The sequence below is a fragment of the Talpa europaea genome, assembly GCF_964194135.1.
Source record: "Talpa europaea genome assembly, chromosome: 5".
Taxonomy (NCBI): Eukaryota; Metazoa; Chordata; class Mammalia; order Eulipotyphla; family Talpidae; genus Talpa; species Talpa europaea.
Window position 1 is genome coordinate 96,088,595 of NC_140071.1, and position 17,662 is coordinate 96,106,256.

The following is a 17,662-nucleotide window of genomic DNA, read 5'->3' on the forward strand; positions in this document are numbered from 1 at the left end:
TCAAATTTAGCTGTCCAAAGTGATTTGCCCTTTATAGAATAAACGAATTTAAGATTATGCAGCAGGCTTCTTTTCTTCTGTGGGTTTCTTTTCGGTGGGCTTCTTTTCAGCTCCTGGTTTCTTGGTAGTTGCAGCCTTTTTTCCCACTGAAGGCTTTTTTGGTTTCTTCTCACCAACAGCCTTCTTTCCTTTCTTCCCCGCCACAGGCTTCTTGCCTGGAACCCCCTTCTCATCTGATTCGGCTTCTTGTGCTGCTGCCGCCGCTGCCTTATTCATGCGGATTTTGTGATTCTTGGCGTGATGGAGAATGGTGTTGCGGTGCATGGTCTTTGCATAGGGGTTCGGCTTCAACATGATTCTCAGGTTCTTCAATGGATTCTTCTTTAGCACTCTGCGATGAATCTTATTGCATGGTGCTCGGAGAGCTCTTTGGATCTCTGGACTTTTCAAAATTCTGCTAAGATCTGTATTGAGCATCTTGTGCTTGGGAAGGTTGTAGTTACTCTTGAGGGAGGCAGCTTTCTGCCAAGTGCCATACAGATCATCTAACTTGCGAAAAACACTTTCAGTCCAAATACAGAAACGTCCCACATGGCAGGAGCAAGTTTCAGAATGTTCAGTTTGCTTACATTAAGCAAAGTAATTCCAGGAATGTTTCTGAAGGCCTTGATGATTCCATTGTCCTCGTTACAGATGATACAGGGTCCCCTGTGCTGGATACGACAGTGGTTTCTCATCTTGCCCTTACCAGCTCGCATCCGCTGAGAGGTATAAACTTTTCTGGTATCATTCCAGGCCTTAAGTTTCTTAAGAAGCAGACCAGCCTCCTTGGTCTTCTTGTAACCTTCAAATTTATCTTCAACCACCAAAGGGAGTTCAGGTACTTCCTCAATGCGATGACCTTTAGACATGACCAGTTCTGGTAAGGCAGAGGCAGCCAGGGCAGAGCAGATGGCATATCGCTTCTGTGTCGTGTTCACTCTACGGTGCCAATGATGACAGGTTTTGGTTGGTACAAACATGCGGCCTCCACGACACATATTTCCAAAAGCACCCTGGCCAGAACGGTGAGTCCCACCGCCTCGAACTCTGGGAATTCGAGCCACAGCTCTGCCAGTACCCCAAGTATTCGGCACTAGTTTGATGACCTGCTAGTTCACTGACAGCATAGGGCTGTCTGTTATTTTTGCGCAAGTTGGTATGAACAAAATTGACGATATCTGGTCGAATGGAAGCCTTGAACACAGCAGGTAAGGTGACATTTTTGCCAGATGACTCCCCCTTTTGGAGTACACAGATATCAACGGAAGAGCACACGCCACGTCGGGGAGAGGAGAGGGCCACGCTCCTCCAGGCCCGGAGGCTCCCACAGGAAAAGTTCCTTATTTTAACATCAGAGTTTCCTTTCATGAAACTACCTTCCAATGTTGATGAAAACACATATGTGACCCAAAAAGAGGACAATAAAATGGGAAGAGCAAGACATTTAAGTCAAATAATCTCATTCCTAATTATTTAGTTATAATAACACCTGTGAATGGCACAAAATTTAAGAGTACATTTCTTTAATGTGCACATCTTACATTATAACTATGTAAGAACATAGTTACATGTTTCTGTATATATGATATATAGTAATATGGTGATGTGGATGTATGTATAGTTGCAACAAAATCAAAAAGAAAATTTTGATTTTAGGCAATATTTCATAAATATCACCATTATATTACACTCTAAAATTTTTAAACAAGCAACATGGATGAAGATTGAATGTATTGTGCTAAGTGAAATAAGTCAGAAAAAAAACAAAGAATGACATCTAATGTATGCTGTATGATTTCACTTATCCAATGATTAAAATAAAGAAAATCTCACAGAAAAAGAGATCAGACTTGGTTACTAGAGAAAGAGGGTTTAGGAAGGAGGATTTGGAGGGGTTGTCAAAAGTACAAACTTCCAGTTATATGAGAAATTTAAGTACACAGAATATATTATGTAATATGATAAAGACAGCTGACACTGCTGATGATATATATGGAAGTTGACAAGAAAGTAAATCCTAAGAGTTCTTATCACAAGGATTTTGTTTTCATTTTTATTATACCTACAGAAGGATATTAACTGAAGATATTGTGTAATTATGCCACAAGATTTGATATCGAGCCATCATGCTGTACACTTTAAAACAGTGATGTGTATTAGTCATTTATCAATAAAACTGGAGGCTAAGCTAAACTACCTCATATAACCTTTACATTGTTAAATTACATGGACTCATAGCCCAATGCAATTTCCAAGCTGCCCTCACAATGATGTATTCATGACTGCAATTATATTTATCCCCACAACATGAGGAAACAGACAGCAGGTATGTCACCTTTATACTGATATATTTTCCTTTTTTTTTTTCATATATTCTCCAATTCTTTTTGTACAACCTACAAAACTAGCCCTCAGAACAATGCTTATTTTGGAACCATGTTCTTCCAGCACTTACAGCCTTCACCCTGCAGTCAGAAGTCAAGCTATTCATCAACTTCTTTGGGTTTTAGAAATTGACCCAATGTTTCTTTGACTTTGAAGTTAGATAATGCTGGAGACTCACAGGGATGAGGTGATATCTAATTATGGTTGTGATCTACATTTTCCTTATAAGTGATACTGAATATTTTCTCATAAGCCTGTTGGTCATTGCTATGTCTTCTTTGGAGAGGATCTATTTAGGTCTTTAGCCCATTTTTGACTGGGTTGTTTCCTTTTGGTTGTTGATTTTATGAGTTCTTCATATAGTCTTCCAGTGATAGACACTTTTGGGTTTTGTGGTGATTTCTGTTGTAGTACAAAGGCTTTTTAGTTCGATGTTATTCTGTTAAGTTTTGTTTTTGTTTTCCTTGTTGTTAGAGTTGTATTCTCAAATGCACCTATGTTGTTGGTCTCTAGGAGTGTTACCACCTAATTTTAGTTTATGTATTTTATGGTTTCAGGTCTTATATTCAAGTCTTTAATACATTTTCAGTTAAATTTTATTTTATTTTTTAATTTTTCTAAGATTTATTTATTTATTTATTTATTTATTTATTTATTTATTTATTTATACAAGCACTGCGTATAGTCAGAAGTGTGGGAGGGTGAGAGAATTCACCAGAACCAGAGCAGGGAACAGAACAGGCAGACTGACAAAACACACTGCTGAGGGAAGCGGCGAGCGCGGCAGGAGAGGTCTGCTGCACCATGTGGGACCCTCGCTGGGTGGCTGGGAATTGAACTGGCGCTGCAGAGGCTGCGGGCAGCTTTGCTACCCAGCGCTCAACCGCTGCGCCACCAGGGGAGGCCCTCAGTTAAGTTTTATATATGGATTTAAATTATCTTCTGGTTCATTTTTTTTTACATGTGGCTCTCCAAGTTTTACAATACTACTCACTAAAGAGGTATTCCTAGTTCTATTGTATGGGCATGCTTACAAAAATTTGTCAAAGATTAACTGTTATATTTGTGTAGGTTTATTTCTGGGCTCTCTATTCTATTCCATTTATCTGCCTGTCTTGTTCCAATACCTTGTTTTGATGACCATTGTTTGCAGTATAGGGGTTGAAGTCTGGGTTTGATACCTCCATTTTTCTTCTTTTCCCTCAAGATTGCTTTGACCCTTTTCATTCTATACAGATTTTATGATTGTTCTACTTCCTTGATATGTTACTGAGACTTCTGACAGAAATATAAATAGACTTGTACTGAATCTGTAAATTGCTTTAAGTCATATGGCAATTATAACAATGTTTATTCTTCCAATCCATGAACAAAAGATATCTCTTTACGTTTTTGTCCCTTATTATTATTTATTATTGTCCCTTTGACACTGTCTCATATTTTCAGAGTGTAGGCGCTTGCTTCTTTGTTAAGGTTACTCCCAGGTATTTCATGTTTTGGTGTCACTGTAAATGGAACTGATTTCTTAATTTCTCTTTCTCTTCAATAAGTCATTGCTAGCATGTAAAACATAACACATTTTGTGATTGTTTTGTATCCTGCCACTTTACTGTATTCATGTATTTCTTCTAGTAGGTTTTTTAAATAATCTTTTGGGTTTTCTATGTATATGATAGCTTCATTTCTCTTCCAATTTTGGTTCCTTTAAGGTATTTTTCTTACCCAGTGCCTTTTGCTAGGATTTCCAATACCACATTGAACAGTATTTGTGAAAAGTGGACATCCTTATGTTGTTCCTAATCTTAGGGTAGTATGAGGTTGGTTGTGGGTTTGTCATATTTGGCCTTTATTATGTTGAGACAAGTTCAATTATTCCTATTTTATTATGGGTTTTATCATAAATGGATGCTGAATCTTATGAAATACTTTTAAAGTAATCAATTAAAATGATCCTGTGATTTTTATCTTTCTTTTTGTTGATGTGGAAAAAAGCATTAATTTATTTCCAAACATTCAATTAGTCAAGCATACTAGAATGAATCACAGTTATGATGGATGATTATATTAATATATTACTGATTTTATTTACCAAAATTTTGTTGCTGATTGTGCGTCTATGTTGCTGATTGTGCATCTAGATATTTGGGTCTAGAGATTGTGTGTGTGTGTGTGTGTGTGTGTGTGCTGTACTTGTTTAGTTTTGGTATCAAGGTAATTTTGGCCTCTTCAAATATGCTTGGGAACTTTCCTCCTCAATTTTCATGAAGAGTTTGAAAAGGATAGATATGAAATACTCTTTGAAGGAATGGGAGAGTTCACTACCAAAGTCATTTGTCCTGGACTTTTGTTCTTATTTTTTTTAAGATTTATTTATTTTATCCATACATACAAGAACTGGGGTACAGGCCAGATTCGCGGGAGGGTGAGAAGATTCACCAGAGACAGAACGGAGAACAGAACAGGCAGACTGACGAAATACACTGCTGAGGGGAGCAGTGGGCACGATAGGAGAGGTCTGCTGCGCCATATGGTACCCTTGCTGGTTGGCCAGGATCAAACTGGTGCTGCAGAGGCTGCAGACAGCTTCACAGCCCTGTGCTCAGGAGCCGCGCCATCAGGGGAGGCCCCTGGACTTTTGTTCTTAGAGAGACTTTTGATTACTGTTCCTATTTCTGTGTTTATGATTAGTCGGTTCAGTTGCCTATTTCATCTTGTTTCAATGTGGGAAGGATCTATAAATCTGAAAATTTGACCATTTCTGCTAGGTTGTCCAATTAGTTTACATGCAGACATTTATATCGGTCTGTTATTATGCTTTGTATTTCTGCAGTATCTGATGTAAGTTTGCCTATTTCTGATTGTTTTTATTTGGGTTTTCTCTCTTATTGAACAAATTAAGGGTTTGTGAATATTGTTTATCCTTTCAGAGAACCAGCTCTTGCACTGATCTTTAGTACCCTCTTTTTTGTTTCTATTTCACTTATTTCCATTCTAAGTTTTATTTCCTTCTTTCAACTGATTTTTGTTTTTGTATTTTGTTTTCTAGGTCCTTCAGATGTTAATTTCAGATTTTTTTTTTTTGAAATGGGTTTGTATTGCCATGATCATCCCTCTTAATACTATTCTTTTTTTTTTTTTAATAGAGGCATGTTTTATTTATTTATTTATTTGTTCGTTTGTTTTGTTTATACATGCACTGGGTACAGTCAGAAGCGCGGGAGGGTGAGAGAATTCACCAGAGCCAGAGCAGGGAGCAGAGCAGGCAGAAGGACCAAAGTACACTGCTGAGGGGAGCAGCGGGCGGCAGGAGAGGTCTGCGCGCCATGTGGGACCCTCCTCTGGTGGCTGGGAGCAGCCGGGAATCGAACCGGCGCTGCAGAGGCGGCGGGCAGCTTCGCAACCCAGCGCTCAACCGCTGCACCACCAGGGAGGCCCTTAATACTATTCCTTTAGTGCATGACATTAAGCTATTATGGTAGCTTCTCTCTTAATTTTCATTAGTTTCCAGATAATTTGCTATTTTTCCTTTGATTACCTCGTTGACTCGGGAGTTACTCAAAAGCATTTTGCTTAGTCTCCACATGTTTGGGTTTCCCAGATTTTTTTTTGTGGTTGATTTCTAGCTTTATACTATTATGATAAATATTTTGAGACATGAGTCATGTCCCTGCATATGACCTACTCTCCAGAATGTTCCATGTGCATTTGAGAAAAACACATATTCATTTCTTTTAGGAAGAAATGGAAGGCTCTACAACTGTCTATAAAGTTGATATGATACATAGCTTCACTTAAGGTAATTATTTCCTTGTTCAGTACCTGGATTATCAAGCCATTGATGTTAGTGGTGTTCTAAGATGCCCTACTATTATTTTGTCTTACAAAATTTTGGTGGACCTGTGTTGGGTATGTAAATATTAATAACAGTTATATCTTCTTGATGAATTTTCTACTTGATCATTAAATAATGCCCATCTCTGTGACTAATTGTCTCTTTTAGCTGAAAGTCTATTTTATCAAATATAAAAATAGTAATTCATCTGTTATTGACTTGAAATACTTTTATCCATCCTCTCACTTTAAGTCTACTTGTCTTTAAATCTGAGTTTCTTTTCTGTATAATATAGATGGGTCATAATCTTTAAACAAAAGTTTCTATTTGTGTCTTAATTGTTGAGTTCAGCCCCTTCATGTTTTTGGTAAGTATTGATATATGAGCCTTAATTACTGCCATCCTTTTAGTTTTTGGTTGTTTTATCTTTGTTTTCTTTTTCCCTGAGTTTTTATCTGCCTTATTTGGATTGCTTTCCTTGGTGGTTCAGTTTCTTCATTTTTTTTCTCTAGGGGTCTTTATTCTAGGTTTTTGTTTTGTGATTACCATGACACATATCAAACTTTTTGTACCTAAAATATATCTAAGATACCTAAAATAGTCCTATTTCATCTCATCATTATCTAACCTTTTGGGTTCAGTCCTTTTCTTCCTCTTCTTTAGTATTCTGCTATTTCATATTCTTGTTTATGATTCTGATTCCATATTACCTTGCTCAAAGTTTTGTATCCTTTTGCTTTTTCAATTCATGTAGAAGATTACCTTACAACATCAGGGCAGGTCTGATGGTGTAAACTCCATATCTCTGAATGCTCTAATATTGTCTTTATTATTGACTTTTAATACCTTAATGACAATGTGTGTTGCAGTGTGTCAGTCTGGTATTACTGTGTTTGTAACTCTTTGGGCCTCTAGGATCAGGGTGTGTAGTTTGTTTCCCAGATTAAGATGGTTTTCAGCAAATTATTTCTTTAAATACATGTTCTATGACTTTCTCCTTTCCAACTAGGGCCCCTTACAGATATTATTTCCATCAGAGATTATACCAAAGGATTATAACACTGTTTCAATTTTATTCATTTTCCTCTCCATTATATTATTTTGTCTCCTCTTCCACTGAGCTTTTGAATTCACAGATCCTCTCCATTACTTGTGTTTGCCTACTTTTATGGCCCTCTATTATAATTTAAATTCAGTTACAGTATTTTTGATCCAATAATTGTCATCTCTTATTTCTCAATCTTTGTCTCTTGTTTTAAATCACCCATTGTTTTTTTCTTAATTTGGTAAGTATAGCTATATTGTTATCTTAAAGTTCTCTTCAAGCATATTCTGTAGTTTTATTGGGTTGAGGATTTTCATGTTTTTGTTTTTTGTTTTTGTCTCCATCATTTATTAAATGTTCATCTGACTCTTCATTTTAATTTTTGTGGGTTGTAAAGGTGGGGGTGGGGTTCTCATTCTTATCTTAATAAGTTGACTTTATACAACTTCTACAAGAAGATGGGTACAATACCAGGTATTTTACCCAGGATCTTTAGATGTCTTAATTTACAAACTGATGCCTTTGCATTTGTATAAATCACCTGGGCACTGGTGCTGAAACAGATAGGACAGAACTAGGGCAGTAGGGTACCAAAAGGTTGACTCAAGTGAGTATTAAATGTTCAAGCCTCTTACAATACTGTGGATGCCCACATTGTGTTGTGGGGAATCTACCATCCTCACTTCGCTAGGTCATCCATTGGTCAAAATGTCTTGAACAGTCTCATGCTACCTCAACCTCAAGCTGTGCATGAGAAACTGATGTAGCAGTGGGTGAGCATTCTAGGTGAAACAGGGCCACAAGCTTGAAATTGTTCCCTCTGCTTTTCCAGTACAGAGTTTAATCCTGGAGCATTTGTTTCTGTTATTAAAATCTGGGTGCTCACACTCTTGTTAGTAAGAGCATTCAGTTGTAGTATCAGTATCTGCCCTGGGTGGGGCTTAGGCAGGTGTTTTATGTATCACATACTCAATATACAAATAATAGTCTCTTCTATGAAGCAACACAGGTGACCTGATCTGGATTTCCCTGTAGTTTTAGAGTTCAACTGTTCTAGCTTATGAGTCTCAAATTCTAGCCAGTAATCACCACTCTGCACCCTTACTACAATAGTTCTCCAGTTCTGCAGGCCAACACTGTGCGCCTCCTTCTCCAGTGCAGTCCATCGTCAACAAAGTCCCTCGGGTGGGAGTGTGCCTCTGAGTCCACAGCAGCAGAGGGGCACCATGCAGTGCCTGCTCTTCCTGTGGGTTGTGCTGGTCTGGTATCTGTATCCACACAGTTCAATTACAGTTTTTCCCACTCCCTTCCACCACACTGTTGCTCTTGATGTATGTCTGCTTGTCTTTCAAGAGCTATTGATTTTGTGTTTGTTGTAATTTGGTTTTGAATATGTGAAATAGTCAAGCCCTGGGTCTTCACTCTGCTGTCATTTTGCCAGACTCTTTATACCTATTATGAGACTTATTTACTCACATATTCATTTACTTATTGTCTTTTAATTTATTCATTAGCTAGAATAGTTAGGAGTTTCAATGAGTCTTCTTTAAAAAAAAAATGGAGTGGCTCCTCCTAGGATTATAAAAGACAGACAATTTGGCCCCCATTGTCTTAGGGGGACTTGGGTGGTCTAGCCAAAGCTGTCCTTCCTTAAAAACTCTGGGAAACAGGAATACTGCCTATAAAACATACAGAAAACAGTGACACAATGACACATGACTAAATAATATGTGAAAAATTTGAAAAGAGTTACTTAAAATGATAAGCAACAAGGAGGCTAGGTAAATGGTATACAGGTTTTCTCTGGATTGTTTTTATGTCTTTTCTATAGTTTAAAATTATTTCTAAAGAGAAAGATTCAAGAAAGAAAAGTGAAATAATAGTATGTTATTAAATTGGTGATCTAATGAAGTTTTTTTTTTTCCCCTTTTTTTATCAGGAAAAAAATGCTTATTTTCATTTCATTTGCGGTTATGTTTATTGCCAAAATAAAATTCCACAAGCAAAAATCTTATTCTTGAAAACATGTTCCTGACATTTACTTCTTTATTTTATTTAAAAAGTGATTAGTAATGTCAGTAAGAGTATTTCACAATGCTATTTCCTGTTGGCTATAAGGTCTAATTTTTCAGTTTTCCAGTCTGTATTTAGAGTAAGATGTATTAGTTTAACTTCTTTTATATTTAAGGAAAAATAATTATTAAGAAAACACTTTAGGAAAATCATGTTAGTATTTTCCTTCTCCACCCATTAGGCCACTTTTTACATTTGGAAAATAATGTCACAGACATGCTTATTAAGCATTTGTTTGAAAAGTAAATGTTGTTCAAACTAAAATGTATTTATACAGAAGTATCTCTTTAATGAAAATCATCAAACTTCCACTTTCTCAAACATGAATAAATTATTTTATCATGACCTCAAGTGAAATTACAAATAACCATTTCCCTTTTAATTGAAATATGAATTTACATAACAGCCCATGAAAAAAATAACTTAAAAAATTTCCTCTATAATTGAGCTTAACTCACCTTGTAAGCCCTTTTCCACTGCTCACAAAACATATGATCTTGCCAATGTAAAATAAAATCAGTTATATTTCTAAATATATTTAAAATACTTTCTTTAAGAAAAACATTAGGCAAGCTCAGAATTCTCCTCCTTCCCATTCTCCTTCTCATTCTCTTAGGGTTAAATTTTACCTTCTAGTATTGCATGGGCCTCACGGTCCAATCCTCGATCACTGATATCTATCCATGTTGTCCTTATAACATGATGTATGACTCACACTTATACATAATGCACACTTTGTTTTTGATTATTGTCCCTGCATTCACCTTGAAACATGGGCATCTTTTTCTGCTTTCCAGTTTCTATTCTCACCCCAGGTGATAAATGCAAGAAATCTGTGTATACCCACTGAGGTATGGGGCTGCCCTTTGGCCACCTTCCCAAACACCAATCTACTCTTGCTGTTACTCAGGAACCCTTGCTAGACGCAGACTATTTCTATAAGGATTATAATACGGGCTACCTTTTGGAAAGCTAAGTAAAGTTCCCTCTAATTCCATGATTTCTTAAGATTTGCACATGCTCCCCTCAACCCCCATTTTGAAAGTTTTCGTTAGGCTACTTTGCTTTTACAAAAATCCTACACTAGTACCTTTTGTCACTAATGGAAATAAATCTGAAAAGAACTTTCATTTTAATATTTTTTATAATTAAGGTGATACCAGTTTACAAAACTGTATGATTCAAAAATATAGCATCACACATCTCCAGCATGTGCTACCATTATCCTCCCTACCACCAAGGTGTCCCTAGTCCTCTGCTATATTCCATAGTGCCCCTTCTCTATTATCTTTGCACTCTCTCACTCCCTCTCTACTAGCCTCAGTTTTAAGTCAGATTTCTAGGGTTTGTTTTTGGTTTGGTGTTGTCTGACCCTTTATTTTTTTCCCATTATATTCTACATATATGTGAAACCATCTGATATTTTGGATTTGTCTTTTTCTTTCTGGTTATTTAACTTAACATAATGCCCTCCAGATCCAGTCACAAATGACAAGAGTTCATTCTTTTATATAGCTGAGAGGTCATCTATCATTCAAATATGGATGGATGGATGGATATATATACACACACATATAATCTCACAATTCTTAATCCATTCAACTGTCCTTGGGCACCTAGGCTACATCCATACCATGGTTGTTGTAAATAGTACTGCAATCATCCCTACAAATTAGTGCTTTAGCATTTTGGGGTAGATACTTAGGAGCAGAATTGATGGATCATGTGGTAGAGATTGTTAATATTCTGAGAAACTTCTCTATGCTTGCCATAGGGCTGGACCAGTCTACATTCCAGCCAACAATGCAAGAAGGTTCCTTTAAGCCTCACTTTCATCATCTGGAAACTAAAAATAATAGAACTTTTTAAGTTTTTTAGGTTCTATTCCAAGTAGGTCCTCTCTTCAACCAGTCATTAATTTACATAACAATCTCGTGTGTAAATTTTAACAATAACCATTATTTATTAAGCACTCACTCAGTATAGACACCATACTAAGCAGGTCATAAACACTCTCATTTAAGGCATTTTACAAACCAATAAATGGCATCCTCTTTCAGCCTCACACCACAGGTGAAGATAGTAGAGCATAAAGAAGGCATCTAATTTTCCAAAGTGCTCCCACCGGTAAATAGCAGAACTAAACTATAAATACAAAGCCCTGACTCCAATGCCTACTATTTATGCTATAGAATAAGACTAAATCCATTTATTATAGGTTTCTTCCTTATATTTAGGACATCCAGACCATTCCTTTAGGAGCTGTCCATCCCAATGAAAAAAAATATGAATTTTGCAATCATAAAAAGGAATAAACAACCATAATATGTAATAATTGTCATGAGAGCTTCAGTACAAACTTGATGAGGCATTCCCAATTTTACCACTTTTGAAACTATCAAAGACTTTAAGACAAAGGTCGTTCTTCATTTCAAACTTTATAATAGTACAGGGAGTCCAGTCTGTATTAACATATATTTGCATTTGGAAAATAAATGTATGCCAGCAAAGGAGAAAACTGACTTAAACAGAAGCTGATTAAATGCTTGAAAATAATTCAAGATATTATATCATTGAAGTGATTCCAAAAAATGACATGGACGTAATTTAAGAATCCTGAACTACATCAGAATTCCAGGATTTAGCAAAAGGGTAAGAGGGGAGTTCATTCACGTAGAGGAAGAGAAAATTTTCTTTGGACTAGTTATATCAGATAATATGTTTATTTAAGGAAAAATAAACAGGTGGGGAAAAGTTCTGCATGCCGAACATGGAAGGAAAGCATTTTTGTGCCTAATATATTACAGAAACTCTTTTAGTACACCTCATTCTTTCAAAAATATTACCCTCACACAGTGGCCAAGTTCAGTTTGAATTTAGGTAATTTTCTATATATGTAAGTGTGGATCATATGTGTTCCAATCTCAGAGCTATTTTGTCACATTACCTTTTAAAAATATTTTCTCTGTTTATTATTCATGGATTACTATTTTTTTCCCTTTGAGATCTGGCAGTCTTTGGCTTTTTGTTTTGTATCCCAATTCCAAGTATATAACATCCAAGTTTCCTACTGATAATCAACAACCTTCAGTCCTTCATCACTAAAGGCACATATTATGATTTGGTCACATGCCTTATAAAAGCTCTACTGTAAATGTTTAAGGAATAAATGGTCCCTTACAACCTAAACACCTTTCAGACCTCAAAGATTTTCTCAGAGTGTAACTATAGTAGTCTGCAAGCAGTACTTCATTTGATACAAAATTTATAACAATTCAATCATTAGGTGACTTGCACAAAAGAATACTCATTGTCAACAGGGCACCTCAAATTCAACACCTCTCCAACTTGAAGTCATACTTTGTGAACTAATTTAAAAAAAAAAAAGGAATAATACTGGGGATGACAAAATTTATTTTCTAGACCTCACTGGACCAACTACACGACCTACCCCCTAAAAGACCCAGTGTTCTTATTTGTCATTACCAATTCTGTGTATGACAGTGGAAAATCAAAGGTGGGTCACAAGCTATGAATGTTAGGCCTGTGATTGTAAAGAGTCAAATACTAAGAACTTAGAAAGTCACCCTGCAATATCTCATGGATGTGTCCTAAGAAACACTGAAACCATAGTGAATAATATATAAATAAATTATGTGGAAGATGAAGATTACAGAATTGTGGATTTCACAGCAATATAGGGACAAATCCACACATTAAATACAAGGTGTGATGGTAGGATCCATACCTCATTTTATGAATTCCATAATATCCAAAATGGCACATTGCATAAAATAGGCATTTTGTAAATGTTGCAATTGAAATAAATGCATAATCAGGTTTTATTTTTTTCTGAAATTTGGATGACTAAAAGGTAGTAAGCACAATGTTTTTACTTTCATACAGTTGGCAGTGGATAGAGACCAAAAGTGACATTTGGGCATGCATCATACCATACTAAGCTTATACTTTATTGCAGAGGTGAAATAAATTGACACTGGAAGTAATTTACTCTGACAAGAATGTGGCCAAGTTTTCTTGTGTCAGGTACCTCACTCAAGATTGTATATATTGGGAATATAAAGAAAAAAAGGGTTTCTGTCATGATTTCCTTTCTAGAAAAGCTGAAGAAATATGACCTGAATGACAGTGTATTAGATAGCATTGAATATCACACTCAAAAAAGGTTTGAGGTTGGAATCAATGTCAGAAGAGGAAGGTCTCTAATGTACTACTCAGACTTTATTATATGAGCCAGTAGTATCTACTATTTGCTATCAGCTGCTTTCTATCAAATCTTCAAATGTTGAATGCATGGATATATGTGAGATTGCTAACATGTTGGACTAATTATTTAGGAATTCAAAATATCCTCAAAGGATGGGATAAATGACCAGCATAACATGAAAATATCATAAAGATTTAAGAAAAAATATAAATTGCTATTTTATATGCAAATTAATCAATTTGCTAAGTGAAGAATGAAGGAGTTGCATAAAAATTATTCACATTAAAAACATGACATCTTGTTTTACCATAACTACTACTTGTCATTAAATTTATCTTCTGACTTGACTATGGCATGAACCAATGCAACGATGGGATGCACTACTAGAGGGATTATATAGGCAGCCATAATTTATAGAACATGTTGTGAATGAATATAGTGAAATATTGAGTCCAGTTTTTATTAACATGTTGAGTGTCCTTGAGCTCTGTTCACAGGCTTCTTCTCATTCCATGCTCATTTCTTCAGTGATAGCATCAATCTCACAGCCTTAAGTAGCATTTGTACATTGAACGCTTATAAACTTTAACATCAATGCAGACCTCCACTATGAAACCCCAATTTTTATATCAATACCTACATGGCATCTTTGTGAGAGCATGCAGAAAAACAACTTTGGATAAATGTACATCTAAATGTAAACAAAACGTCTAGAAGTTAATATAGGGGTAAATATTTGTGACCCTGGGATTGCAAAGTACCTTAAATAGGATAGAAAAATCTCCAGTCAACAAAGGAAAGATAAATAAGGGCTATGTAAAAGTTAGAAACTTTGTCACTGAGAACAAAAAGTTAAGGTACTGAGTGGGAGAAGATATTCCCAGCAAATATAATCAACACAGAGTTTCTATTCTGAATATAGGAAATACAAGGAAAGTGCCTTATGTCAATAATGAAATGGCAAAATATACAGTAGAAAAATGGACAAGATTCTTGAACAATACTTCTCAGTAAATAGGGGGGTGGGAGGGGATGGATTGGGGTCAGAATGGGGGGGTTGCAATTGTATGGGGAATATAAAAATAAAATTTATTATTAAAAATAAAATAAAATAAAATAAAATCTTTATCAGATAATTTAAAAAAAATCAAAATGACCAATAAATATGTGGAAATTACTTATAGTAATCAATTAATATAAATTTAAATCACTAAGATGACATCACATACATCAGAAAATCTAAAAGAAAAACCTACATCTAAAAGGGGTAATACCATACATATGAATCATGTTAGCCAATGTTACCTGAATAAAAACATTTTATTTTTTATTAAAATACTAAATATTAATGATACTGAGAGGATATATGGATTCTCACACATGGTTACTGGGAACATAAATAGGCCCAATCACTTTGGAAAGTATTTGGTATTATTGCTTAAGCTGAACATAGACATATCCTGTGACCTAAGAATTACTCTTTTATAGCCAATGGAAATTCTTGTAGATATGAACAAGACATCTGCAAGAATGTTTTTAGTGTCATTGTTCATAGCAGACCAAAACTGCAAACAATCCACTATCCATAAATTGTAAAACAAACAAAAAAAATAGGTCATAAAAATCAGAAATAAAACAGTATATACTACAACTATACACAACATGGATAACTCTCACAAACAAAATACTGAGTAAGATTCTGACAACAGGTTTCTATTTCTATAAAATTAGACCTTTAGTGGTGTACTTAATATAGTATAAACAGAAATTGATGTATAAGATACATGCCTGAATCTTTATGTGCTATAATGAAATGTTTCTTCAATGCATCTTTTTTTAAAAAATTGCAAAACTTTATTAGAAATGAGAATAGTCACTCTATTTGGAGGGAATAGAATAGTGGACAGGTATAGCAGGAGCCTATTTGATATCTGCAATGTTCACTTTCTTATTCTGGGTATTGATCAAATGGTTTGCTCATTGTATGGTAATTCATGTGCATGCATGTTTGTGCCTTTGACTTTTATATGTAAGCTCTACTCCAACTTAAAAATTTTAAGGAGATTGAAAATTAAAGAACAAATTAATCAGAATGAAAGCTTAAATAGTGATTGAAGAATCTGAAAATTTAACTTAAAAAGGCTTAGTTAATTAAAAAAATAAAAAGCAATCTTTAAGCATCACTATTTAGCAGCAGCATTGTTTTCTATTGTTCTGGTGAGCAAAGGACGGTAGATTTTTCTTAACATTGGAGGACTATGAGTGCCTTGATGGTGTCTGTGAATGTGATAACATACATCTGAAGAATTGTGAACCTTATACCTCTAAATTGTATACAATGTTGTAAACCAATGTTACCGATTAAAAAAAAAAAAAACCTACATTGAAATGGGCTAGCTATGGAAGAAAATATTTAAACTATTCCAACTGTCAGGAAAGCTGAAAAAGAAATTCCTATGCTAGGAAAGAGACTAAACAAAATACCCTCTGCTTGCTTCATTTCTTAGATATTATGTCTCATGATGAAATTGGTATCCAGTGTACCTGTCCTTCTCTCCTGTCTCTCCCTTCCCCCACAAACCCTATTTCTCTCCCCTACTCTAAGGAAATAATGAGAGAATATGAGATACTTTATTTTCCCCATTTTGATTCATTCATATGAGTCAGACAAAGACCGATACGTGTGATGGGAGCCCTCAGCAGAGGACGAAGAAGAGTGCAATTTGTTCCATGCCCTGCCAACTCTACTTCCCCCATAGGAGAAAGTATTTTGGAACTGGATGTTCCTCCACCCCAAATATTTCTCCAAGAATCTTGGAGAACTCCATCACTTCAGGAAACACACAAGAAAATACGTGCATAATTGCTTTGCTAGATCATTTAACAAATATTTCATCCTGATTACAGATGCCAAAGTGGTATGCAGCACCCTTTTAATGATACCTTACTTCTTAGGTCTACAGACCCCAAAACAACAGCACTGTGATGAATTTTATATTCATTTTGGCATATTAGGTCTCAAATAATTAAGATGTCATTTCATTTTATTACTCTTTTGCCCAGCTCAATAAAATACAAATTAGATCAAAAAGGCACCTTAGTACTGGTCTATAAAACAGGATCTATAACAAAGAAAAAATATATATAAAATGTTGTACTAGCACCTCCCCCACCCCAAACATAATGCCCAAAGAATTCTTACATCATTTGGTGCAGATATTACTTTTCCTGGTACTACTAGAAAACTTTAAAATATGGGAAAAGCTCTTTTACCAAAATTACATTCATAAATGAATATTTTATACCTGAACAAAACGATATTATGCTCCTATAAGACATTAGAATTTTTTAATCAAATGACAGTATTGGCATTTACTTGAAAGGCTTTTTAATTTATTTTAGACAAACAGCCTACAAAGAATAGTAGCTACATGAACCTAAGTAACCTAGCTCATACCTGAACTATTATTACCCACAAATATTAGATTCTTGATATTAAGGATATAATGGCATAATTATACTTTAAAAATAAAACTGCAATTGTTGAGGATTAAAATATATCCATCATTAATAAAAAGGAGAAGAAAGGAAGGACAGTGGGAGGGAAGAGGATCACATCCAAAAAAGAATCAATTTTATCAATTGAGCCTGGAGATGCTCAGAATTCAGACATTCCAATTACATAGGAGTCAAGGACTGAGAAGTGGGGTTAGAAACAGAAAGTTAACAAAAATGCACTCCACCAGCATGAATAAAATTGTCAATAGCCAGGCACCCATAACCCTCAAATATTCAGACAAAGGATTGAAGATTAATAGCGAAAGAAATCAAAGTTTCAGGGGAGATTCAGAGCAGACACTTGGTGCCACAGTGCAAAATCTTCATACTTAAGAGTTACCCGGCCTAATCCCTTACTGTAGATTAATGCAAAATCTATTAGCACTCACACTCAGCTTTTGTATTGCTTTTATCCTTTTTTGTATTAATTTTTATTGAGGTTACATTGGTTTACAACACTGTATGTGACTCAGAGGTATATGTTCACACCTCTTCAGAT

General features: G+C 35.3%; 1 protein-coding gene and 1 pseudogene across 3 annotated transcripts in view; both read right to left on the minus strand.

The window, feature by feature from the left end:
- The window catches only part of CFAP299 (cilia and flagella associated protein 299), a gene marked incomplete at both ends in the record, with an annotated part of 568,636 nt that overhangs the window by 311,609 nt on the left and 239,365 nt on the right, over positions 1-17,662 (minus strand). The window lies entirely within an intron of this gene.
- LOC311171259 (large ribosomal subunit protein uL4-like) lies at positions 55-1,473 on the minus strand (annotated as a pseudogene). The gene has a single exon. The product of its transcript is annotated as a large ribosomal subunit protein uL4-like (transcript).